The sequence below is a fragment of the Monodelphis domestica genome, chromosome 2, assembly GCF_027887165.1.
Source record: "Monodelphis domestica isolate mMonDom1 chromosome 2, mMonDom1.pri, whole genome shotgun sequence".
Lineage (NCBI taxonomy): Eukaryota > Metazoa > Chordata > Mammalia > Didelphimorphia > Didelphidae > Monodelphis > Monodelphis domestica.
Genome location: NC_077228.1, coordinates 491,840,982 through 491,867,076, shown reverse-complemented (window position 1 = coordinate 491,867,076; position 26,095 = coordinate 491,840,982). Strand labels below are relative to the sequence as shown.

At 37.0% G+C, this 26,095-nt stretch overlaps 1 long non-coding RNA gene across 1 annotated transcript in view; it reads left to right on the top strand.

Moving 5' to 3' along the window:
• Positions 1-26,095, top strand: part of LOC103104648 (uncharacterized) — an 84,505-nt gene that overhangs the window by 44,300 nt on the left and 14,110 nt on the right. The window lies entirely within an intron of this gene.

Below are 26,095 nucleotides of genomic sequence, written 5' to 3'. Positions count from 1 at the left end.
TAGTATTCAGGTCATAGCAGGAAGAAAGATTTAATAATAGCATAGCAAGACATTAATCTCTGGACTTAATGTATTTTTTTCCACCAAACTTTCATGGGGACTTCTGGATCCATGTTTTGGGGCAGATGAGCTAGCTTGGGGATCATAAGTAATTCCAAAATCAGAGCAAAATGTTGTCAAAATATTTTTTTAAAACCTTCAAGTTCATGGATCCCAGATTAAGGATCCCTGAACATGACTCACTTTTGGGATCACCCTTATTACATCTTCATCTGCAAAATGGCATAGAGTTTAAAACTAGACAGAACATCATACCAAGTAAAGATGAGAAGAATTTAAATGCTTTATATTGGGGGGGGGGTGATCTGACCTCTTTTTCCCCCTTTATTTAATTCCCAGATGAGATAGAAATCCATGACCCTTCTTCTCCCAATGGGACATGATTGTAAAAAGCAATGAGATAACTGATATAATGGTGTGTGCTATTCCAAAGTGAGGAGAATTTTGCAGTGGTAATAGGCTGCCAGTTTCACCAGGCTCTGGCAAATGTGTTTTAAGTTTATCAAAAGAGAGTGGGAGAAAGGAGCCAACTGTCTTCGAAGAACTTCATGAACAAGAATGCAGTCTTTAATTAGGGAAATCCAAGGTTGATTTTTTCTCCCTGCTCCTTTTTTCTCTGACAGACAAATAACAAGAAATGAATGAGGCTGAGGGCAAATGAAAACCATATTGAAAAAAGCAAAGCTTATTCTGACTTTTGGCTGAGCTGGTTACAAAAGTTAAGGTTTTTTAATCATCTATTGGAGATGCAGCCAAGGAGTGCAATTCAGATAACACAAACACATAGAGAGACTGCACTTTCCCCATATCCTTTTCCCTTGCTTTCATTATAGATAAAGAGAGATGGTGGGTGAGGACAGTACAGGATAAGAACCATGTCTGGTCTCCACCTAGTTTATAGACAGCCTTGGCATTTGGAGATCTTAATTATTCTGGTTTGAGGAATTCATTTATCAGCTTCTAAGATTTGAATCTTCTAGCACTGCAAATCTCCAAGGCCCTTAAAACATCAAAGATCCAGTGATAGACTGTGAATCAAGAGTTGGCAGAGTATCTGGGGTCTTCAGATTGTCCCAGTAGAGAGGATGGACAGGTCTTTCTGGGCTGAAAAGTCATTATTAGATCTGGAAAGAGAATTGTACTGTAGCAGGAATCTGGTCATCTTTTTTTGTTAGCAAACAAAAGAAACAGAAATGGAATTCACTTAGTTCAAAGTCATTGACCACCTTACACATCAGGTAACTCTCTATGTAGTGTGGCTTCCGGTTTTCCTCACCATCTGGCTAATTCCTTAATTTAAGACTTTAATCCCTTTTATATTATTGTCTTTGCCAATAAACAAGTTCATAATGATTTTATTCTGACTTTGAAGTACATTATATTAATTTAGGGGTATGAAGTGAATTTGGTTATCTGATGATAATATATTTAGACTTGATGGGGAAAGGAACTAGAAATTAGATTGCCATTAATTTTCTGGATTATGTCAGGCAAATCATTTCCTCTTCCTGGTCTTCAATCTTCTCTTCTGTAAAATGAAAGGGGCTATGCTAGATGATCCTATGGTTTCCCACTGCCTTAGAGGGAGGAAATTGAATAGTGATGCATTTATATATTAGTGTAAATGAAAGATGGATACCCAGATTTTTAGGGGAAAGACAGAGAGTGAAAAGTAATATCAGTAGAAGAAAGGTAGAAGAAGAAATGGAAAAGACTTTACCTTTGTTACCATGTTTGCATAGATTTTGCCCAGGTCAAATCCTCTTGGGATCAATGACGAAAACCTTTCCAACCTAAATATTGTGTTGTAAAGATTTTTGTGGTTGCATCATAAATAACTTTAGTGCCACATCCCATCAGAAACTATCACTTCCTTTTCCTGTTCAATAGCCAACAAGGCAGAGTGAAAATACACTCTACTTGGAGTAGAGGGAGAGGAAAGAGGAAATTATTTACTTCTTGACCTTTAACTACAATGACCCATTTCTTAGTGTCTATAAACTCCTTTGCAATGGCCTTCCAGTCTTTACCTTTTATTTTTTCTTTTTTTCTTCCTTATTCTCCTCTTCCCTCTTCCCAGCCTCCAAAGTGGCTGATATGGGGTACCCTGATGAGAGCTTTCTGGCTGTGCATCTGGAACATGAATCCCTGGAAGATGAGCTAGAGATGTGACTGATGTTCCCCTCTATCCCCTTTGGGGCTCCTTCCAACACCCAGGGCCTGTCAGCACTCCTTCTTTGCCCCAAAGTCTGGCCCAATTCCTGAGGCTGCATTCATCAGGGGCCTCTTGGGGCAGGGGGAGTGAGTGTGGGTGGTGTTAAACTGCTGAAACATTGATGTAAGTGAGAGAGGAGGCTGGAAGCTGTCAGAAGGAAAACAAAAGCTAGTAATGGCTAAATAACCAATAGGTAGGGACAAACAAGAATAGTTATTAGGAAATCAAAGTAGGTTCCTCAATAGGGAAGCAGAAGAATTGGAAGGTTGGGCAATAGAAGTAAATCATTAGGAGAAAGCCAGTTTGATAAATTGGAAATATGAATTTATTGGTCCAGATTAATAGAATCTCAGTTGGCTTAGAGTAGAGGTGTCAAAGTAGAACCAGATTAAAATATAATTGGGAAAGACTTAAGCACAAAATACAATAAAACAGAGATAATGGAAATTTGTGATTTTCTAAGCTAACAAATATCTAAGCCCGCCGAGAGTCTCGTGTATGGTTTAGCACCACTAACTAGCTCAGAGGATGGAGCATAAAACATGGAGTTAGAGGGACCTGGATTCAATTCCTGTCAGCTACTTACTACTCAGGTCACTATGGTCAGGTCATTTAATTTCTCTGTGCTTCGTTTCTTCATCTGAAAAGTTGGGGGCTGTCCATTCCAGTTCTAAATCTATGTTCCTATGATGCTTTAGGAGTCATCCAGTCTAACCTTTACCTGAATGGATGACCTCCACAACATATCTGATAAATGTTCCTCTAGTTCTTTCTTGAAGCCTTCTAGTGAGGTCCTGAAGTAACCTATTGCACTTTGGGATAGCTCCAGTGTTTAGAATGTTGTTTCTTGACACCAAATCTCAGTACTCCTGGTTCTGTCCTTTTGTAGCCAAGAACAATCTCAATTCATCTTTCGTATGATACTTTTTTTAAAAACTTGAAAGCAACTATTTTATTTTCAGGAAATCAAATCAAGATTCTCATAGAGGAGGTATATGAAATGTGTGTGTGTGTGTTTCATTCCCTTCCCTTCCCTTCCCTTCCCTTCCCTTCCCTTCCCTTCCCTTCCCTTCCCTTCCCTTCCCTTCCCTTCCCTTCCCTTCCCTTCCCTTCCCTTCCCTTCCCTTCCCTTCCCTTCCCTTCCCTTCCCTTCCCTTCCCTTTTTTTAAACCTTTACCTTTTGTCTTAGTATAAGTTCTAAGAAAAAGAATGGAAACCTTTTGCCCAAGGTTACACAGATAGAAATTATTTGAGGCCAGATTTAAACCTAGGTCTTCCTGACTCTGGTCCTGGTGATCGATCCACTGTGCTACCTAGCTGCCCCTTTCTGATATAATCTTACACATCTACTGACCTCCTATAGTGGTCAAACAATTGATTTTTGATATAGACTTGTGTTGCTGCAAACCACCAACACAAGAAGCTTACTATTCCCTTCTCCAAAGTAGATGAGAAGGATCATGTAGCCTGATGACAAGTTGTAGGAACAAATTGGAGGCCCAATGAGAAGGATGAGTATCTAGTGATGAGAAAGATCCTTGAGAGTCAGTAACTAGAATGGTCTGCTTCAAATTACTAATTGCTAAACTCCAAACACAATAACAAATAAATCTTGGTATCTGGCACCAAGGGTAAAATAAAAATTAAAGGGGCCAAAGACCCCATAGTTGAGTCATAGAAGAGGAGCTCTGTTGTCTGGTGTTTTGATTGATTCCAGCATTAAAATCCAGTTCAAAACCATGGCCAATATTATGTAGTAAGTACTGTATATTGTGTCAGGATAGAAAACTGACTATTGTTTTCTCCTTGGAAAGACCTACAAAAATCTGGCCCACTTGTGTGGAGTTGGCCTAAGTGCACAAAAGAATGCTGTGTGTCCCATTAAAATATTGTGATTTCTTCACCCCCCCCATTGCAATGTTGATGTTAGAATTCCATTAAAACAAGATGCTGAAAATTATTCATATGTATAAACAAAACAAAAGCCAAACTAAAGAAAAGTCTTAAGAAGGAATGAAAAATTCTCTCCCTAGTTCTTGAAAAGCCATTGAAAGAGAAGTTGACAGTTACCATCATGCAGAGCAATTTGAATGCCATCATTAAACAGAGAAGTAATGAAAAGTAGACCAGCATGTAACAGTTAATTTTAGCCTCTTGTATTAAAAGTATTATATTTTTATGATGTTTATTAAAGATTATTAGAAATCAAGGAAATAAGAAAATACAAAATAAGAAAAAGCACATGCCTAGGGCTGAATAGCCCATTTAAAGCCACTTATTCTACATCTTGTATGCCAGGTAGAGAGACGTGTGTGCTTAGAAGTGGAAGAAGAGACTCTTGGGAGGCAGAGAGCCCTTTAAATAAAAATTCTGTTCTCGCACTCAGGTGAGGACTCAGGTAAGATTATAGGGAATTCTGGGATGTACCAAGGACTTCTGGGGATTGAAGTCTGGGGTGCAAATCTCCATTTTTACAAGCAGGGGCATACTTTGAAGAGAATTTAGATTAGAAGTAGTGAATGAGGATCAAGTTTAGACAGTCTTATCACCATTAATTTTCATATTATTGTTTCATGAACATATATTTTCAGAGGATGGAGAAAACCTATGCATTTGGAAATGTCTAATGAGAACTGTATGAAAGTACCCCAAGGTCACATTGCCAGGACTAGAATATAAGTCTTAAGTCCCAATTTAAGGGATCTCATTGAATGGACACATTGCACCCAGTTAAATTCATATCAAAACACCTAGTCATGATAAAACAAGATGGGATTTTATAAAAGCACAAATAATTCCAAAATATCAATGAGAAATTGCTCCACCTAGAAGCACTGATTGGTACAATTAAATCTTGGGTTCACAGAGGAGAAAAAGGCTATCAGAGACCATGAATGTTTTTAAGTTCCTAACCTCAGAGAATACAAGCCAACTCCAAAATAGTGAATGTTGTTACAAAACAGAAAATGGGAAAGAACACTATTAGTTCCTTAATAAATCTGAGATATGAGATATTTATTAGAAAAACTTGATACAAAGATTTTTTTCCTCCTTCCTAATTTATTTTTATTAGTTTCGTTAGTGCAAAACCTTCTAATTAAAAAAAAATTGAAATTGTCCATTTTTTTCTTCCAAGATCCTCTCTATTCCTTGGCCAGTCATAAACTCTTCCCCTATGCATAGATCTGAAAGGAAATCTCTTCCTTGCTTTTTTATGATTTCATCTTTTATGTCTAAGTTATGTATCCATTTAGAGTTTATCATGGCATACGATATGAGATATTAGTCTATGACTTATTTCTGCCTTATTTCTCTAGTTTGGTTTTTTTCTGTCATAATTTTCAAAGATTATTGCAAGTCTAAAGTCATCTCCTTTCATCTGAAGTTTTAAATCCAAATACTTTTGTAAGCAATAACTATAAATTTTTATTTATTTGGCAACAATTCATGATGATATGTTGATAGTGGAAAGGTAGATTAAGTTTAAAAAAACCTGTGGCTTCTTTTTTGTCAGTTAGTGAACATCTATGATATGATTATGTTTGTAATAAAGTAAATTAAACTTAATAAATAGCTTTGCAAATTTTCTAGCAGTTTTTGTCATACAATGATTCCTCATCCCAGTAACAAATCTTTGGGTTTATTGAACACTATAATGCTGTGTACTTTTGCTTCTGTATGTTATATACCTAATCTATTCTACTAATTGACCTCTTCATATTTTTTAACCAATATCAAGTCATTTTAATGATGTTGACTGCTTTGTAATATATGTCAGGTACAGAGATCCTCTTCTTTCTTTTTTATTTTAAAAAATTTGAGAGGTAAGTACTGTGGTTATCCCCAGTTTATGGATAAGGAAAGTGGAGTTTAAATGACTTTCCCAGGATCATAGCTGAGAAATGTCTGAGGCAACACAGTTCTTTGTGACACCTAGTCCAACATTATCCACTATGTCTCCTAGCTACCTATTCCCTAAAATAGAAAGGTGGGGGAAAAAATAGTCAAGAAAAAGTAACCTGTGCACCAACTGATGCTGACAATCTATGCATTTGTTCCATGTTGTTTTTGATGTTCAGTTGTGTCTGATTCATTTTGAACCCATTTGGGGTTTTCTTGGCAAAGGTTATGGAGTGGCTTGCCATTTCCTCATTGACAAATGAAGAAACTGAGGCAAATGGGATAGAGTAACTTGCTCTGAGTCACATAGCTAGTAAGTGCCTGAGGTCAGATTTGAACTCAGGAAGATGGGTCTTTTTGACTCCAGGTTCTGTGCTTTATCTACTCTGCCACCTATCTGCCCCTATTACCCATATTCAAAGAAAAAGTAGCTTCTGCAATTATTTTTAATCAAATTTCTCTTTCAATCTCTTACTTATGGGTTTTGGTGGGGGATATAAAGGGATGTTTATGATTTATGTGGATTTATTTTATATACTGCAACTTTGGTGAACGCATTGCTTCAATTAATTTTGTCACTCTGTTGATTGCAGAGTGTTTTCTAAAGCTCAAAGCCCCTTGCATGGAATTGTCCTCATTAAAAAAGATTGATTACTCAATGATCAGTATCTTCATGAGGGAAGAGGTAGAGTTGGTGAGAACTTGAGAAAAGAAAGATCTTGGTCTTCGGGCTTTGAGGGAAGTTCCAAACTTTCTTCAGGGAGAGATTTACAAAGACAAATAATAATTCTGGTAAGAAGCCCAGGTAACTACACTAGAGATTTTGGGAAATTTCCATTTGGGTAAGATTTGGGACTCTCTCTCTCTTGGTTGAGCTATAATATCTCATGCCCAAGTAGGGCTCTCTGTGTTTTCTCTGATTTTAGTTTTGCTATTGGCTTGGATAAGTGGGTTTATTTGTTAGACACCTTCTGAGTGGTGTTTATAGAACTAGAATTTAATGAGGAGACAAGCCTTAAATATATAGCTTGGGACACCCTTTCCCTGTGTAAGGATAGAGTTCATGAATATAACTTGAATCTAAAAATTATTTTCTCTAGATTAACTATAGTTAGGGTGGGAATATATATGTATATATCAATATGTGTGTGTGTGTGTATCTTTATAGCCTGTTAGTCTTGCTCTGAGGAAAACAGAAGGCCTAACATCTGATGCCAATCTCCCCTTTCCCCTTCTGGCAAGAATGAAAGTCTTCCTTAGAGAGGAGTAGGCAAATGAGACTGGTGATATCTCTTTGTGCTCCCTATTGAGTCACACTTAGAATTATGGGTACACCCATAATCTACCTGGGTGACAATACCACTACCTCATAAATTAATCATTATACCATATATAAAATGCAGCAATTATGTTCCCTTTTTTGCCTATCTTTATTCCATTTATTTTTCTGTCTTTTCTTATTGAAGTAGTTAGCATTTTGAGCACTATATTCAACAGTAGCAGTGAATTAACACTCTTATTATTTTACTCTTTATCTTACTGGAAAGGTCTCATTTTAGAATTATGTTTATTATTGACATGATTGAATGTTTATACTTTTTCTATATTTAATCAACCTTGCAATTCTGTTATAAATTCAACCTAGTCAGAGTGTATAATCTTTCTAATATATTATTGTAGCCTACATATTAATATTTTATTTTTAAATTTTGCGACAATGTCATTAGGGACATTAACCCATACTTTTGTTTCTGTTTTGTCTCTCCTTGGTTAAGAAATTGAGGTCATATTTATATTGTATAAAGAACTTGGAAAGGCCTCTTCTTTTCTTATTTTTACAGTTTTTTAACTTAATTTCTTTATTTTGTACCAATTTTAACACAATTTTGAAGTCTGTAAAAGCAAATATTTTATTATTTTTTAAAAATATTTTTCTTTGCTTATATGCTTCATGTTCTTTCCCTTCCCTCTTCCCTCCCCCCTCCCAGAGCTAACAAGCAATTCCACTGGATTATACATTTACAAACATTTATCTAACATTAGAATAAATTGTTCTTTGGATGTTCAATAAGATGCCCTTGAGAAGTCATATAGTCTTGGAATATTGTTTTCTTTGGGAGTTCATTTATGACATTAAATTCTTTTTTTCTGATATTATATTATTTAAATAGTTTACTTTTTCTTTTGTTAATATTGGCATTTTGTATTTTTTTGCCTTTCCCCATTTCTTCCAAGTCATCAGTTTTTAGCATATAATAGGGTAAAATGGTTTCTGATACTGAAAAAAATTTCCTCCTTAATTTTTGTAAATTGTCCTTTTTTTGATATGGAGAACTTGGGTTTCTTCTCTCTTTTAAAAGTCAGATGGTAAAACGATCACCCTAGTGCAATTAGCAGTAATATGGAAATAAGTCTAGATCAATGACACATGTAAAATCCAGTGGAATTGTGCATCAGCTGGGGGGAGGGCAGGGAAAGAACATGAATCATGTAACCATGGAAAAATATTCTAAATTAATTAATTAAATAAAAATTTTCAATTAAAAAAAAGTCAGATGGTGGGTTGGTGGTCATTTAGGTGGCTAAGTGGATAGAGAGCCAGGCCTACTTAGAGTCAGGGGACCTGGGTTCAAATTTGGCCTCAGAAACTTCCTAGTTATGTGACTATAGGTAAGTCGCAAAAGTTAGATCAGCTCACTGTTCATTTCATTGTTATAAAAAAAGTTCCTAGATTTATCAATTCATTTTTTGTTTTCAATTTCATTATTCTCATATTAGATTTTCACAATTTCTATTTTGTTGTTAAATTGGGGATTTTGATTTGTTGCTTAAATTTTTAAAAATCATGTACTCAATTGACTTCCTTCCTTTTGTTAATTAAAGCATTTAGAGATATACATTTTTCTCTAAGGACTGCATCAATGTATCCCATAAGTTTTGGTATGTTGTCTCATTATAATTTTTTTAATGAATTGGTCCATTTTCTGTAATTTATTCTCTATACAACTAGTTCCTTAAAATGGAATTATTTTTCTCCAATTACTTTAAATCCTTTCTTCAAAGCCCAGTTATTTAATATAATTTTCATTTCATTGTCATCAAGTAGATCATATATTTAGTATTTTGGCTTTCATGCATTTTTGTGAAGCTTTTTTGTTCTAATACATTCCTATTCAATAATCACTAGAGATCTATGATGTTTAATTTGTCTAAAGTTTTGTTCTGGTCCTTAACTTCTTTTGTGATTATTTTTTATTATATATTCTAGGTCTGAAAGGAATACACAGAAAACCTTGCTATTGATGTTTTTAAATATTTCTTTCGCCTTGCAATTCAATTAGCTTTTCTTAAGCATATATATATATATATATACACACACATGTATGTATGTATTTAAAAAACCTTACCTTCTATCTTAGAATCAATATTGTATATTGGTTCCAAGGCAGAAGAGTGGTAAGGGCTAGGCAATGGGGGGTAAGTGACTTGCCCAGGGTCACACAGCTAGGAAATGTCTGAGATCAGAACTGAACCCAGTATTTCCCATTTCTGGGACTGACTCTCTGTTCATTGTGACACTCAGCTACCTCAAGTATTTATATTTTAAGCTATTTGGTGAACATGTTAAGTTCTTATTTTGATTTATTATCTATGTTACCTTGAAGCATAAAGTAGCTTCCTTGCTTATAATTTTTGATATTTATATTTGTTGTAGCCTTATCTGATATTCTGATTGCAACCTCCGTTTTTTTTTAATTCAGCTGAAGAATAACAGAATTTACTTCAGCCCTTCATTTTAACCTTGTCTGAACCTTTCTGTTTCAAATGTGCTTTCTAGAAATCATATTGTGTTGGATTCATTTTTCTAAGGCATCTATTTTTCCATTTTGTAAATTAATTAATTGTATTCATATTCCCATTATAGTTATTAAATAGAGTAGCTCTTTCCATTCTGTTCTTTCTCCTCCCCTACCCCCCAGACCTATTTTTTCCCCTTTATTTGCTTCTACTTCCATTTTTACAAATAAGAAGAAGGTGGTAGAAAGGAAGTTTGCCTAACACTTAAAGTCTTTGAATGTAAAAGGCTCTTTTTGTTCTGTTTCCCCTATTCTCTTCTACTTGCCCTGCCTTGATCCCAGGTTTTTTCTCCTTTTACCCTCCTCCCCCTTCCTCTTCAGGTTTCCCTCTCCAGCACTACAGTTTGTTTTGTTTATGGCCATTTCTTTACCTCTCCTATCCTCTCTTTAACCCTTCCCCTCTTTAACTCATTCTGATCCCTTCTTTTCCTTTTTCCAGTTTAAGGTATTTCTATGCCAAAACCCATGTGTCAAAGTATGTGCAGTTTTGTTTAATCTACCTTTGTGTCAAATGAAATTGAAGTTTGTGGGATGTGTATTTTCTCTGCCCTTCCTTTCATCTTTAAATACTCTTCATCTTGTGCACCTCAATATATGTGTCATTTCCTTCCCCATTCTTTCCCCAATTTAGTCTCCATCTCTCCAATTTCTGTCTTCTCCTGAAACCATCAAGACAGAACAAAACCACAGATGGGTGCTCTGTCTGTTATACTTACCTTTCTCTAGGACCTTTGAAGATAATTAGAATTCTGAGATGATATGTTTTGTATACCTCTATTAGCAGGCAAGCAGATCCTCCCTCCCCACTTAGTCCCTTCTAACAGAACACATTTTGTAGCATTCTATGTTTCTCATGATTCCTACATTTCCATTACAGAATAATTCTTTTCCTTGAACTAAAGATGCCCAATTCCTTCAACTAGTCAGCATATGGAATGGACTCCAGGCCGCTCACTATTCTGCTCACCCTTCTATGGACCTATTCCAACTTTTAGTATCATTTCTAAAATGTGGGGCTTCAACCTGAACTCAATACTCCTGATGTGGCAGAGTTCAAAGAAACTCTCATGTTTCTAGTTTTGAACACAATGTTTCTGTTAATGCTGCTTAAGATTGCACCAGGTTTCTTTTCATCTCCCAAATTATAGTGTTGACTTGTATAGAATTTGCAGCCTGCTAAAATCTCCAGGTCTTTTTCACATTAATTTTTGTATATTCATGTCTCCCCAATCCTGTGCTTGTGTAGTTAGTGTTTTGACCCCTAATATTAGCCTTTGGGTAATGGGATGTAGACCTGGAAGGAACATTAGAGATCATCTAGTCCAGTCGTATTTTTACAGAAAAGATAACTGAGACCAGCTTCATGTTAACTTTATATTTGATAAGTATGCCCATCTAGGCCTTCATCCAAATCACTGATAAAAATGAACAGAACAAGGGGAAGCATAGAGCTCTGAGGAATGTTAGGTCTCTCTAGGCTAGTCTTATACCTTACTCCCCACTATGTCCTCTTTGATCCAGTAACACTGATCTCCTGGCTATTCTATAAATAAGACACTCCATCTCTCAGCTCCAGTCATTTCTCCCCATGCCTGGAATGCTCCCCCTCTTCTCTACTTACTGACTCGCCTGGCTTTCTTTAAGTCTTAGCTAAAATTCCATTTTTTGCAAGAAGTCTTTTCCAACCCCTCTTAGTGCCTTCTCTTTGTTAATTATTTTAATTTGTTCTCTATGTAGCTTATTTATATAGACTTATTTTGCATTTTATCTCTCCTATTAGATTATTAGCATATTGAGGGCAGGGACTGTCCTATGCCTCCTTTTTGTATCCCCAGTGCTTAGGATAGTGCTTAATAAGTGTTGATTGATTGATGTAAATTTATTATTCAATACATTTTAGAGATTACTAAACCAGTTCTGAATCTATTCAACTGTATTATAATTCATCTCTGTACCACACCTCTTGTGCCCATTTAGCAACCCCATCAAAAATAGAAAATAAAAAAAAGAAATTAAATTATTTTGGCCTGGATTAGGTTGGATTTCCTCCCACCCCCAAAATGTATTTTCTTCTATAGGTGTATCAAGATGTCCTTCAAAATGGTTTATCTCAGGCAGAAGATTAGGGAATGACTTGTTTATAATCCATATTTCATCCCAAACCATTGACTTTGCCAGCTTGCTAAAATTCCCAGGTATTTTGCACATTAATTGTTTAAATAATCCTGAATGAGTCATAACATTGTCTAGTTCCTGATGGTAACAGAGATGAGAGGAACCCTACTAAGGGATTCACCATTTCCAGGACACAGAAGACATGCCACATCTACCCTTGAAGAGCATACATTGTCTCTGGGTTGAACCTGGATATTACATATATAATCCACTATAAAAGGAATGAATTCCTGAATTAGTAGACATCACCAGGGAAGAAGCATTTCAGAAAGTGTTAGACACTGAAATAACATATTCTCGGCATTTATATGTAGAATTATAAAATCTGAAATCATCCTTGGCAAGCTAAACATGGGTTAGGCTAGGAAACTAGCAAAGAAGATGGTTCTGGGCACCATTCTTGGTTTGTATAACATGTACATGTTTGTTCAATGATATGGATAAGTGAACCTGCAACTCCATTTCTGCAGCCCTCAACACCAGATGAATCATGGTGGGGGTGGGGGTGGGGAAGGGAGAAGGGAGAAGGGACGGAGATATTTCTTTAACAAGTATTGACTAGATATAGAAATATTTAGGGGCTCAGCTTAATCAGCACCATGGCCAGTGGTCTCATTCATGGTTCTGCCAGCCTCAGTGATGCTGCTAATGGTTGTTCCTACCAATTAGTACCTCCATACTCATGCCCCATCCATTTACTCTTCAGACTTAGAATTTTCAGGGGTTTGAACTGTAGTTCCAGTTGGATGAACATTAAAGCATGTATAACTCTCCCCCAGAAACAACTGACTACTACAAATGGTATGAATTCTGGGTGGAACTGACTGTCTGCAATCCTAATATTTAATTCTTCAGACTAACTACCAAATGATATCTCTTTGCTCATGAGAAGACTAGCACCTCATGTGCAAGGACTTGCTGAGACTTTTCAGGGCCACTCATTCATCTTTGATATTCACCTGCCATCCACCTCTCACTTGCGGCTCCAAGAAGTGCAGTAGCCACATCCTGGAAAAACCATCTCAGCAGATGGGCTAAATGAGGCTGAGGGTAACCAAATGGCTTCAAATCCATCTGTGAGTTAGGAGGATGACTTCTCCTGGAAGATAAGAACAATTTGTTCCAATGGCTATGCAACTGGCTGAAGCAGGTCCTGTGGAGCACTTAGTGCTTGGATAGATATTGAAGACAAAGCTCATCCACTGCATCCTGCCCATTGGCAACCTTCCTGACTTTTGTCTTGGACTTCAATGACTCTTCTAAGAGAGAATAAGGCTGATGATTTCGTGCAACTTTGTCTTATTGAAATCCAATTTGTGCAAGAGTCAAGACATCACGCTATGATGTCATTGATCTTCTTTGAAAAATGAACAACATTGATTTCCAAAATATTATTTGATCCTGGCACTAGTCCCATTTTTGTGTTTTAGAGACAATTTCCTGCCTTTAACCTCTCTGTCCTGGAGAAATAATGTAATAACCCCTTGTGTTCCTTTTCTTGATTTATATGAAATTTAGATGACATGGTAAAATTATATCCCCCTCATTCCCATGATTTTTATTTCACCAACACGTCCATATTGATCAGAAATAAGTCCACAATGGAAATTACCCTCGCTACTTCATCTGCTTTCCAAGAGAATTGCTTCTAAGGCAATCTAAGAATTCATGAATTACCATGCTTTTGCAGAATGAGACTTATAGCTGATATACAGAAAATTTAAACCCTCTATCCTCATCACATCATGCTTCACCATCAAATATATAATCAGTTAGGATTTCATCAAATGTTTCCTCTATCTGAATTAGGGGTGAAATGAATAGCCTGGAGTCAGGAAATCATGAATTCAAATCTGGCCTCAGATACTTCCTGGGCAAGTCAGAACTTCTGTTTATCTTATTTTCCTCATCTGAAAAACAAGGATAATAATAAAGCCTTCTTCCCAGGGTTATCATATGGATCAAAGGTGATAATATTTATAAAGTGCTTAGGACATTGCCTGGAACCTAATAAGTACTAAAAAAACATTAACTATTCGGCTGTCTGAAGTATACTTCCATTATATCACTTACTTTTCATTTATTATTACCTGAATAGATTCTCCTTAATTTTATGGACCATGCTTAGGTAGAGACATAATGCTATTCCTATTTCTGTTTCTTTTAAATATAACTTCCTCTTTCCTCTTTTAGACATGCCATATTCCAATTTGAGGTTCCATTTCATAAAATTTTAATGATACATATGAGGCCATATTTGCTTTCTTCCACTAAACACTCACATTCATTTTGTTTCTACCCATGTTCTGTTTATTGGTGGGTAGAGAGAACAAATCTGAGAGAACAAATAGTATAACTGACTCCTTTACAACTTGTTCTTTTTGTGAGTGAATATATGAACTCTCCACTGAAATTCTTTTTGTTTCTTGTCAAATCCTCCATAGTATCTAGGTTTTTCTTTTTGTTGTTCAGTTGTGCCAGACTCTTTGTGACCTCACTTGAGGTTTTCTTGACAAAGATACTGGAGTGGTTGGCTATTTCCTTCTCCAGCTTATTTGACAGAAGAGGAAACTGAAAAAAAACCAGGGTTAAGTGACTTGCCTAGGGTCATACAGCTAGTAAATGTCTGAAGCCAGATTTGAATTCAGGAGGAGTCTTGACTCTAGGTCTGCTACTCTATACACTGATACATGAAAGGAGGTGACTAGCAAATAGCATTATAGTTTAGAAAGATATACTCTTTTGAACCAGAACAAATAGGGGGAAGCATGAAGAACAGCATTTGGGGGGAAGTTAATCAAGACAGGATCAAGAAAGATACTATCATCAGAATATATCATAGATTATCTGAACAGAGAAGAAATTGGTGAAGAACTTAAGATGTGGTCTCCAAGCTTAGCATGGAGGCAAGCTTAGCATGATATGGTAGCAATGAGAGACTTCAATTATCTGTCAGACAACTGTGGGAGTTACTAAGAGCCAAGCAGTTCAAAAGTTTTTGTCTGGCATGAATAATAATTGCTGTTCAAAGGACTGAGAAACCAAAGAGCAAGAGGCCCAATTTTGGACTTTCTCTCTAATAAGAAGCAACCAGTTGCTGAGGCAGGATGATGGGAGTCAGGAAAATGTTACCACTCTACCTTAGAATTTGTGACAGAGAAAGAGAGGAAGGTCAAGCAAAGAGTGAGATAAGCTATACACAGTACTTTGAAAATCTGAAAGTATTATTTAAATGTTATTATTATTGTTGAGATAGATATATAGTGTCATGGAAACAACAAACACGAATTTGGACAGACTTTGAAAGATAGTGGAGGATAGAAGGGCCTGCCATGCTATGGTCAATGGAAATCAAAAAAGAGTCAGAGATGACAATTATCAAACAACAACAAAAATTGTTATTATTGTTGTTATTATTTTTAGAACCCTAACCTTCTGTCTTAGAATTGATACTGGGTATTGGTTCTAAGGTAGAAGAGCATTAAATACTAGGTAGTTGGGGTTAAGTAACTTACCCAGGGTCACACAGCTAGGAAGTATCTGAAGTAGATTTGAAACCAGGACCTCCCATTTCTAAGTTTGGCTCTTAATCCACTGAGTCACCTAACTGTCCCTAATGTTGTTGTTATTATTCCTTGGTTTGGGAAAGGTAGATTTCAAAGGGCTCAGGAAAAGATTTCATGGTTTAAAATTCCAGGAGGAAAGTTAGCCCATGTAGGATAGGAAGTCCTTGAAGGCAAAATTCTAAAAATGCAAAAAGAAATAATTCAGATGATCAGGAAAGGGAGGAGTTGTGTCAAGAAATCAATGTAGATACAGAATGAACTCCAACAATTTAGTATTTCTTTTAAACCCTTACCTTCCATATTCGAATCAATACTGTATACTGGTTCCATGGCAGAAAAGCAGAAAGAGCTGGGCAATGGGGGTTATGTGATTTGCCCAGGGTCACCCAGCTAGGAAGTGTCTGAGATCAAATTTGAACCCAAGACCTCTTGTTTCTGAACCTGGCTCTCAATCTACAGAGACACCTAGATGCTCCCACCAACTTAGATTTTTTAAATGGAAGATGGAAACATGGACAAATAATAAAGCTGGCTCCAAATGGAAATAGGCTGGGATAAAATGTACTTGCCCTCATTAGAGGTGTTTCAGGTGAATGTGGAATTATCACTGTGTTGTGGGGAAGGGAACTATTTTGGTCAAGTATAGTAGGGATTAGATGTCTTTTGTATGAGCTCCCTTACAACTTGGAGATTCTCCAGTTCTTTGCCAGACTCATTCTGCTTTTATAGGGTTCACAACTTAGTAATAGAGATAAGATGGACCCACAGATAAAAAAATAAAGATAATAAAGAAAGCATCCAAGAAATAAGATCTTTCCCAGCTCTCACTTTCTTGGATTCTGTTGAATCCTGGAATCTTTCTTGCACCTCACAGCTACTTTCCTACAACCTTTTATTTGTTTTGGACATTATATATATTTATATAAATGCAAGTTTCCTCTTCCAATAGAATGTAACCTACTGGGAGGCTGGAACTGATTGAATAACTTTGCCTTTATATTCCCAATGTCTGGTACTTTGTTGCTGATTGTTATTCAGTCATTTCAGTCATGTCCAACTCTTCAGGACCCTATTTGGGATTTTTTTTGAACATTATTTTATTTGGTCATTTCCAAACATTATTCATTGGAGACAAAGATCATTTGCTTTTCCTCCCCCCGCCCCCACCTCTCCCAAAGCCAACACATGATTCCACTGGGTATCACATGTGTTCTTGATTCAAACACATTTCCATGTTGTGGGTATTTGCATTAGAGTGTTCATTTAGAGTCTCTCCTCTGTTATGTCCCCTCAACCCCTGTAGTCAAGCAGTTGATTTTCCTCAGTGTTTTTACTCCCACAGTTTATCCTCTGCTTGTGGATAGTGTTTTTTCTCCTAGATCCCTGCAGATTGTTCAGGGACATTGCATTAACACTAGTGGAGAAGCCCATTACATTCGATTGTACCACAGTGTATCAGTATTTGTGTACAATGTTCTCCTGGTTCTGCTCCTCTCACTCTGCATCACTTCCTGGAGGTTGTTCCAGTCTCCATGGAATTCCTCCAGTTTATTGTTCCTTTTAGCACAATAGTATTCCATCACCAACATATACCACAAGTTGTGCAGCCATTCCTCAATTGAAGGGCATCCCCTCATTTTCCAATTTTTGGACACCACAAAGAGCACAGCTATGAATATTCTTGTACAGGTCTTTTTCCTTATTATCTCTTTGGGGTACAGACCCAGCAGTGCTATGGCTGGATCAAAGGTCAGACAGTCTTTTATTGCCCTTTGGGCATAGTTCCAAATTGCCCTCCAGAATGGTTGGATCAATTCACAACTCCACCAGCAATGAATTAATGTCCCAATTTTGCCACATCCCTTCCAGCATTCATTACTTTCCTTTGCTGCCATGTTAGCCAATCTGCTAGGTATGAGGTGATACCTCAGAGTTGTTTTGATTTGCATCGCTCTGATTATAAGAGATTTAGAACACTTTTTCATGTGCTTATTAATAGTTTTGATTTCTTCATCTGAAAACTGCCTATTCATGTCCCTTGCCCATTTATCAATTGTAGAATGGCTTGATTTTTTGTACAATTGATTTAGCTCTTTGTAAATTTGAACGTCAGAGGTTTTTATGAAGATATTTCCCCAATTTGTTGTTTCCCTTCTGATTTTAGTTACATTGGTTTTGTTTGTATAAAACCTTTTTAATTTGATGCAGTCAAAATTATTTATTTTACATTTTGTGACTCTTTCTAAGTCTTGCTTGGTTTTAAAGCCTTTCCCCTCCCAAAGGTCTGACATGTATACTATTCTGTGTTCACCTAATTTACTTAGAGTTTCCTTCTTTATGTTCAAGTTATTCACCCATTCTGAATTTATCTTGGTGTAGGGTGTGAGGTATTGATCCAAACCTAATCTCTCCCACACTGTCTTCCAATTTTCCCAGCAGTTTTTATGAAATAGTGGATTTTTGTCCCCAAAGCTGGGATCTTTGGGTTTATCATATACTGTCTTGCTGAGGTCACTTACCCCAAGTCTATTCCACTGATCCTCCGGGGATTTTCTTGATTAAGAAACTGAAATGGTTTGCCATATCCTTCTCCAGATCATTTGACAGATTGGGAAACTAAGGCAAATAGAATTAAGTTATTTACATGGGGTCATACAGCTAGGATTTGAACTCATGAAGTTGAGTCTTCCTGATTCCAGACCCTATACTCCTATTGCTCCTCTTAGTAAGTGATTAATAAATGTTTACTGATTGAATGATCCGTTGAATATAAATGAAGTGCTACAAGAGTTCATGAGAGAGAAGAGTGTCACCCTTGGGTTGTGAGGGTGTGTGTGAGAAGGGTGGGTGAGTAAATTAAGGGAAGGATTCATAGAAAAGATAGAATTTTAATTGAGCCTTAAAAAAGTAGAACATCAATCAGCAGGGGTGGAAGCAGTGGAGGAGAAAAGGACATTCTAGGTATTGGGACTACAGATACATAAAAGTAGGATATTTTATGATTAGGAACAGAGAAAGTCTGCTCAGGCACCATCAAATTAGTCAAATCTGATGAAGACTATGAGATGCTTTCAGGTTTTCCTGAGTTAATGCTAATTTGTACATGTGTGATTGCTTACCTGGTAATGAATTTCTTTGGAGGGAAAACCATAATATTTTAATGTGCTATTCACAGGAGCAGAGGCATCCATTGTAGTGCCCTGGATACATTCCAGGGGATTTCTTTCTTTCTTTATAAATCCTTTATACTCTTCTACCCCTTGGAGGGCCAAGTTTTGGTCACATACAATTCATTAATCTAACAGAGTCTAGCAAGAATGAATGGAGAAGTGGGGCAGAGAGGGCAGAGTTATTCCAGTCTTGCAGCAGGCTGAGAATCAGGAAATTTGGGTTGCAATGTGGCTTTACAATTGACTGGTAAATCATTTTGTGATCCTAGAAAAATATTTCTTTTCCCTGAGGCTGCGTTTCCCAGTCCATGAAATGGAGATAGTAAACTCTCTCCAGAAATGTTAAAGAGAAAAGGATTTGTAGGTAATATTTGTAAATGGATATATATAGAATAAAGTTTCTGATTTGATGCATATATAATATGTGTGTATATATGTAGGCATATAGATGCTTATATTATGTGTACATGTATGATATATTTATGTATTGTCAAATATACATATACACATATGTATACATACACATCCAGATAAGTTATCCTCTTTATACTTATGGAATAGAAAAAAAATAAATCTCCCAAATTAGGCAGATTAGGTATCTCTGCTATACTAACTAGGATTTTAGAGACAAATAATTAATTTATAGCTAACCCTGAGGAGAAGATAAATCTTAGGGAAAATTGGGTGGCTAGATAATGAAACAAAATAAAATAAGATCTTATAGTCAGGCTTCAATAAATAGCAGTTTACTAAGTTTTGGACATACTCATACTGTATTGTGATGTGTAGATTCATAGGAAGTATGGTGACCTTTGTGCTGGGCACCAGTGTTAGCTTGGATTACACCTATGATTCCAAAGAGACTCAGTGAGGCATAATGGATGGAGAGCTGGTCTTGGATATGGCAAGATTTGGGTTTGAGTTCTATCTTAGACATTATGTCAGTTTCACCATTTGTACAAAATAAGAGTTAGACTTGATGACCTCTTAGGTCCCTTCTAGCTCTAAAGTTCTGCTCCTGTGATATCTCTCATCTATATAGTGCCTAGATCTCCTCTGAGTGCCAAAGGATTATTAGCCAACTGTGTACTTACTGTTAGATTGTGCCCAAGTCCCTGGCTTGCCACCTGGGTTTCTTGGATGGTACTAGGGGTTGGTTGTTGGTGTGACTAACAATGCTGCCATTCTCCAACATGCCTCCAAGACCTGCAGAGGGTCTATAGATACCATTACCCTATTACCTTCTTCCCTACTGGTCCTTTCTTACTTATGGATCCATGGAATGAAGTAATTATTCTTTTCTAGGACTCTTTTTTGGGTCCATCATAGCCCAATCATCTACCTGCTCCTTGGAGAAGGTGAGGCATCTTCATTTTCATTCCTTAAGAGGTAAGGTATGCAAAAGTTTCATGTCTCATATTTAAAAATGGAAAAAGGAAGAGGAAAGGAAGGGAACTAGCATCCATTAAGTACCTGGTATTTAGCAAGCACTGTGCAAAGCACTTTATAAAGAAAGAAGAGGGTAAGTCAATCAACCAAAGTTGGCCAGGGAAAGAGCTGAAATTTGAACCTAAGATTATCAAACTCCCATCCTCATGATTACTATATATTACAGAGTTTTCTCCTTGCCTGCTTTGTTTCTCAGCCTCTTGGCCCTTTAGGTTGGGTTTAAAAATGAGTGTCTGTCGTGGTAACAAAGATAACAATAATTTCAGCATAAGAAAAACAAGGAACCAAGCTGTAAAATCTGCACAAGCTGTTGTTTGTAGGAATGTTCCTCATCAAATGATGTATCGGGCTGTCCCCCTCCCATTCCTTGCCTGAAACTTAATTAATCATGTTTGCATCTGGATTCAGACAAGACAATAGCAGAGATGTGTTTCTGGTTAGGAACCAAAGCTGCATTCACAAAGGAATGTTGATTAGTTCGTGGTTGGTATCATTTTTCATGCCTTTTTAAGTTATAAAAAATTTTAATATCAAAGCTTTTTATCCCACGGCTGCACATATCTATTTCTTGTAAGTGCATTCTGCTGGCGTAATGTTCTTTTCCTTCCTGAGGCACTCTTTATGGGAGATGATCTATTAGGTTGTCTGGGGATCTCCATTCAGCCCATCAGTGAGCAGAGGCATTCCAGGTGAGCTGTGTGTTGCAGGCATGTGATAGACTATCTCAGTCTGGCACCATTTGGAAGGGAAGGGAAAGGAGGCTGGACTTTAGAATCTGGGCTGGAGCAAATACTCATAGGAATGCCCAAGATCAGATTTGAAGTGAGAGAAAAAATTAGGGGGCCATTCTCTGAGGTAAAGAAGCCACAGAACTGTTCATTCTTCTCCTTAGTGCCACTTCTCAAAGGACCTGGGTTCAAACCTGTCTCACATGTGGCCACTATGTGGCCATGGACAAGTCAATAATCCTCTCTGTGATTCAGTATCTTGTAAAATTGGAAAATAGCCTTATTGGCCTGTTGTGAGGATAAACTGAGATGATGCATGTAAGACACTGTGAATTTTAAAGCTGTATATAACATCAGATCACCATTCTTCTTCTTCGTTAAGTAGTGACTGTTTGGGGAATAATAGTGACAGTGTCTCCTAAAGAGAAGAATACCTTCTCCTTTCCTATGGTACCCCCCGAGTACATAAGAATGCTGAGATCCATCTTAAATTCTGAACCCGGAAAATGCCCGAAGTCTGGGAAAATCCCTTAATGCAGGAAACGTGTCCTAATGTGTACAACATGCCCATATGTGTAGAACATTTCAAGTCACAGGTGATAAGTCATGATAGAAAAAGCCTGCCCTAAAGTGGGGGACATTGGTTAATGCTGAAAATATGTGGCAGTGCCGGAAATCTACTCTGCTTTAGAATGGTGATTGAGAAGGCAAAGGAGACCCAATAGCTTTTTTTGCCTCTGGCCCCTTTAAGTATGCCTCCAGATCTATGGGAAGTACTATGACTCAACTGGGAAATGGCAGCAACCAATTGGTTAATAAGCATCTATACATGCCTGGTATTGGGTTGGGTGCTAGGGATATGAATTATAAAAATTATTTACATTTTTCTCAGGGAAGAGAACCTACATGTAGTTGTATTTTGTTGTTCAGTCATTTCAGTCCTGTCCAACTTTTAATGATCTAATTTGGGGTTTTCTTGGCAAAGATACTGGAATGGTTTATGGTTTCCTTCACATCTCATTTTGTAGATGAAGAAACTGAGGCAAACTGGGTTAAGTGATTTGCCCAAGGGCAGTCACACAGCTTTTGAACTCATGAAGATGAGTCTTCTTAATTCCAAGCCCAATACTCTATCCACCAAGCCGACTAGCTTTCTACATGTTGTATACACAAAATAAATAAAAGGTAATTGGGGGAAAGAAGGCAATGGCAGCTGTTGGTATCAAGAAAGGTTTCACGTAGAAAGTGGCACTTAATTGGAATATTCAAGGATACAAAAGAAGCTTAAGAGTCAGAGATGAGGAGAGAATGCTTTCCAGGCAAAGGCAATAGGGAAGAGATATAGAGGAATAGTAAGTGGACTGATGTGTAAGAGACTGAAAAGACAGGGAATAGCTTTGATGTGCTTCCCTCCTCCCAGGTGATTTGCAAAATGGACTTAATATAACAATGACAAGAATAATAATTCATTATGATCATAACCATGCCATACAGTTCTTTGTGTTTTAGGAAGTGATTTGTCTATGGGTTTCATGGAACTGGTCTAAATCTCCCAGAGCCAGTTCTGCCAAAGAAATTGAAATGGGGCTAGTGATTAGAGAAGAGTGTCATCAGGTAGAATCGCTTTCCTGAGGTCAAATCTAGCCTCAGACACTTACTATATGAACCTAGGCAAGTCACTCAACCCCGTTTTACCACAGTTTTTTTTCTTTTGTAAAATGATCCGGAGAAACAAATGGAAAACCACTACAGTATTTTTGCCAAGAAAATCTTAAATGGGGGCATGAAGAGTCGGATAAAACTAAAATGAATGAATGGCAACAAATGTCCCAGAGCCTTCTGCCAAAGACATTGAGATAAGGGCTGGTAATTAGATCAGATGAGTCATTTTTATCCCAGACCCAGGAGAAATTGCAAGTTCTATAATGTGTGTTTGACCATGTATGGCAATGATAATATATGTGTGTATGCATGTGTATGTACAGAACTTCTGGTGAGAAAACCATCCTGTATCCAATGTAGCTTGGTACCTTGTTTGCATTTCACTCTCAGAGAATAGCCAGAGATGCTGAGAGGGTGTAAGCCACTTGCCTGGGATCACACAATAAGTATGTATCAGAGATAAGATTCAAATTCAGATCTTCCTGTCCCTGAAGTTGGATATCTATTTACTCCATTAGGCTGTCTCAATAACTACAGACACCGCAACCACCACCAGCATCACAAACCACATGCATGTATATTATATATTGCATTTAAAGGATAATCTTCTGATGTCTACAAATAGAATAAAATAAAATTGTGGATAAATAGAAAGTGCTTTAAGCTCTTAAAACTTAAAACCATAATAAGGTTTTTATAGTCCCCTGCATATTAGGACAGGAAGTGTAAGAGGCAAAGTGAGAACTGAGAAGTTTAGTTTAGAACCCTGGAAAAATTGGACAGGAATATTTTAAAAATGGGTCAGTTATTGGGTCTTTGAAATAAATGGGACTTTTCCACAACTTCCATTTGGTCTAACCAAAAGGCCTGTGGGCATTTAATTAGAAAAAGGCCACTCTGAAGAACAGAAGGATCCTGTCCTTTCATAGACAGGAGTATGGACAACCTAACACACTCTTAGAAAGATCAAAGGTAATATTTGAGGGGAGGGTATTTTTCCCACTCTGTTTTTACAGGGGCACACATACACATATAAGTCCTTTTCTAGCCTAGGGTTGAGGTTTTTTTTAGATAGTAAAAGAAAAGTTTAATTACAAAAAGCAATGGGGATTAAGTGACTTGCTCAGGATCACATAGCCAGGAAGTGTCTGAAGCTAGAGTTGAATCCAGGACCTCCTGTCTATAGACCTAGCTCTCAGTTCATTTAGCCACCTTGTCCCCAGTGCTATTTAAAAAAAAATTCTTGTCATTCTTTTAACATTGTTCTTTAGTTGTGCTTGTTGGGTTAATATTTTGTCAGTGGTCTTTTTGACTGAGCTCCATAGTGGGTTCCTATGAAGCCACACCAATTTCTTTGGAATCTTCTCCTTGACTTCTTTTTCATCAGCATGATTCAATACATACATCAACCAAGCTGACCCATCAGCATCCCAAATTCAATATAGCCAAAATAAAACTCATTCTTCTTCCATTTTAGTTGAGGGAACCATTATCCTCTCAGTCACCCAGGTTAATAGTTATATACATATTTATCCGTAACTTCTCCTCTCTCATCCCCATATGTAATCAGTTAATTTCAAGTCTCACCAATTCCATTTCTTCAAAACCTGTCATAATCAGTCTTTATTTTGCCTCTCACTTATGTTCCAACCAAGCTCAACATTCTACCACTTACATCTTGGTATTAAAGTGAATGCACTCTTGGACTATATTCCATCCTTCTCTTCTTTAAAAATATTTATCTTTATTCAAGGGTCAGCTCTGATACCACCTCCTCTGTGAAATCTCTTCAGACCTCCTTAATATTTGGTTCTTTCTCTCTCCTCAGATTATTTATTTATCTATATATATGTTGCATACCCCAATAGAAGTTCTTTGAGATGAAAGGTTATTTTATTTTTATCTTTGTATTCTTGTGCCTAGCACAGTGCCTTGTACATAGTATTCACTCAAATTGAATTATCAAGAGTTTTTTTTCCCCTTTAGGATCTACTACCTTGCTGGATTTTACTTTTCTTTTTTGAATTTCTGACCATGGGATCCTAGATGTTGAGCTTTTTGAAATTCATTCTCTTTAAGTCTAAGATGTACACCTAATCACCATTGGGTTCACTTCATTGACTATCAAAAAACACTAATCATTTAATTTTTTAAAATTCGAGGTTCTTGTGATTTCCACATCATGCTTGTTTCTATTAGTCAGAATTATAAATGAAGTAATTACATTTTCCCCCCTTCATATTCCTTTTAAAAGAAAGCACTGAGCAAAATAAATCAGGAATTTATTAGTCTGTGGCAGCACAGCTATCAGTGAGAAATGATAGAATTTGGAACAGCTCAACATGCTGCAACTCTATTAGAGGCAATAAAACTTCAGAACAGGAATGAGCCCATCTTGAGACACTCTACACAAGTATAGAAGGCAGAGAAGGTTGAAAACCTACAAACTCTCATGTGGTAGCATAACCCAGAGGCTACAAGGGAGCAGAGAGGAAGACCAGCTGAACTTCAGGAAACTACTCATTCTCATATGACAACAGAGTGCTGAAGGTAGTTGAGTCCAAAGCAGGGGACCTGCCCAGCCCAAGCCACTTGGCAGGGGCAGAGAAGCAGAAAAGCAGGGACCAGCGGAGCCCACAAACAAACAAACAAACAAACAGGAGAACTGATAAGATAGGGTGCTAAATATAGCTGGATAAGACAGATGTAAACCTCTCCAGAGAAAGCCAGCAGGGTCACCTCCTCAACAAATACACCAGGAAAAATAAGGGCAGCTGGACCTACCCCAAGTACCATAGAAGAGTACTCTGTAGGTTTGGGGCAGTATGCTCTACCCCACAAACAGAAAAGAACCTCAAAAGATAGATAAGATAATGGGGGGAAAGAACAACTAGAAAAATGAGCTAAAGACAAAAAAACCCTCTCATCTGAAAAAGTTACTTTAGTGGCAGGGAAGACCAAAATACAAACTTAGAAAAGGACAATTCCAAAAGGAAATATGTGAAGCCTCAAAAGAAAGTGCAAAAGGATGTCAGGTTCCAAAAGAACCCCTGGAAGAACTCAAAGAGAAGTGAAAGAACCAAATAATAAGAGAATTGACTGAAAAACTCAACAGCTAGGAAAAAATTCACTGAATTAATTAATTCCCTGAAAAACAGAATAGGCCAAAAGGAAAAAGAGGCACAAAAATACACTGAAGAAAAGAACTTTCTAAGGAATAAAATGAGACCGAATGGAAATGGAGATTATAAAAACACTGAAGAAAACAACTCTTTAAAGAGTAGAATTGGCCAAATGGAAAAGGAAACACAAA